The sequence below is a fragment of the Dendropsophus ebraccatus genome, chromosome 8, assembly GCF_027789765.1.
Source record: "Dendropsophus ebraccatus isolate aDenEbr1 chromosome 8, aDenEbr1.pat, whole genome shotgun sequence".
NCBI classification, from domain to species: domain Eukaryota; kingdom Metazoa; phylum Chordata; class Amphibia; order Anura; family Hylidae; genus Dendropsophus; species Dendropsophus ebraccatus.
Window position 1 is genome coordinate 33,564,728 of NC_091461.1, and position 2,242 is coordinate 33,566,969.

Genomic DNA, 2,242 nt, shown 5'->3' on the forward strand with positions numbered 1-2,242 from the left:
TGCAATAAGGACATCATCTGCAAATAGGCCTATGACATGAGTTCTGTCCGCTATTTGTATCCCAGTGATATCAGTAGTAGAGCGGATGTACTGGGCGAAGGGTTCCATAACTAATACAAAAATTAATGGGGACAAGGGACAACCCTGTCTTGTCCCATTTGTTATGTTGAAGGATTGAGAGGTGAAACTTGATGTGAAAACGGATGCAGATGGACAGGTGTACATTGCCATAATGGAGCGGAGTGCAGTACCCACTATACCAAATTTTCGTAAAACCTCCTCTAAGAAGCCCCAATGTACGCGGTCGAATGCCTTCTCCGCGTCCAAAGAGAGGAGCAGAGAAGGCATTCGACGGCGCCCCACCCAATCAATAATATTAATAAAACGCCTTGTGCCATCCACTGACACCCTGCCCCTAACAAATCCCACTTGGTCTTGGTTAATGAGATCTGGTAGGGTTTCAGATAACCTATTGGCTAGAATAGAGGAGTACAACTTGAGGTCCGTGTTCAGGAGGGATATCGGGCGAAAGTTCCCGGGTTTGTCAGGGGTTTTTCCAGGTTTGGGGAGGACGATTATTAGGGCCTTTAGCATTTCAGAAGGAATTGTACCCGTGGTTTGAAAGGATAGGAGGGTTTTGTGGAGATGAGGAGCTATAATTGGTTGAAATATTTTATAATATTCGTTGGAAAGACCGTCAGGTCCGGGGGCTTTGTGGGGCTTTAAAGACTGAATAGCTTTAGTAACCTCAGATAGTGATATAGGGGATGTTAATAACTCAAGTTGGGATGGTGTTATTGTGGGGAGCGTTACCTTTTGTAGAAATTGTAAGATGGCCTCACGGGAGGGTTGGGGGGTAGAGGTGTCGTCCCTCAAGTTGTACAGCTCAGCATAAAATCTAGCAATTTCATCCGCTATCTGTTGGGGGTTAAGAAGTTTAGTGTTAGATCTGTCATAAACATAAGGGATTCTAGATTTGTTTGCCTTGCTCTTGAGTTGGGCTGCTAGGAGTGCACCAGCTTTACCAGACTGAGAATAATATTTAACTTTTAATCTATGAAGTGCTGCCTCATATTTGTCTAAATCTAGTTTATGGAGTTGAGTTTGTAGATCTTTTAACATGTCCCACTTATGCGGGCAGTAGATAGTTTTTAGTTGACCACTCAACTCTGCAATATTTGCCAACAAGTGGAGGCGAAGGCTATTACGTTCCCTGTTGTGACGAGCTGTTTTACTGATAAATACCCCTCTTATATACGCTTTGTGTGTACACCATAGTGTGGTTTCCGAAATATCAGGGGACATATTAAGCGAAAAAAATTCAGTTAGCTGATCTTTGACTGCAGTTTGATGCTGCAATGAATGTAGGATAAATTGATTTATGCGCCAGGGTGTTGAAGGAGGGTTGTTAAATTCCTCTGCAAGGTTTAGATGGATCGGGGCATGGTCTGACCAAGTGATCGAACCAATGTCTGAGGACACAGCTCTTGCAAATAGGTTGCGGTCGATCAAGAAAAGATCTATTCGTGTGAAAGTCTTATGAGGATGTGAGTAATATGTAAAGTTTTTCTCAGTTGGGTGTTGTAGGCGCCAGATATCTAGAAGGTCTTCTAACTGTAATAGGTGATGTAGATCAGAGGGGTTGGTCGCACTATGTGTTGCTGATGAATCTTGTACGGGCCATAGAGCCTTGTTAAAGTCGCCACCTATTACAAGGGACCCAACCTTGTGTTTGTGTATCACTGGTAGTATAGATTTCACAAATTTGGTCTGTCCGGAATTAGGTGCATACACAGAGACTAACGTATAGGGGATGTTATTTAATAGGCAAGTCACAACAAGGAAACGACCCTCTGGGTCAGCATGCGATGTTATTAGTGAAAAGGCTAATGAGTCCTTAATGATTATAGCTACACCTCTCTTTTTAGCAGTTGCTGGAGCAACAAAAACATATGGAAATCGTTTATGCTTCAGACGAAAGGAATCATCCTGATTTAGATGCGTCTCCTGGGCATAAATGATATCCGCCTTCGCCTCCATTGCCTCCCTCCAAAACTGCGACCTTTTGAATGGACTATTTAGACCTTTCACATTAATGGATGTTATCCGTAGCACCATATCATGTAAGGTAATATACTATCGCCTGATTGGATATGAACATTTTAGCACTGCAACGAATGTGATAAGCAGGTATAAAACTTAACAGCAGAACATAATAACTAAAACAATACCAGGCCATAGT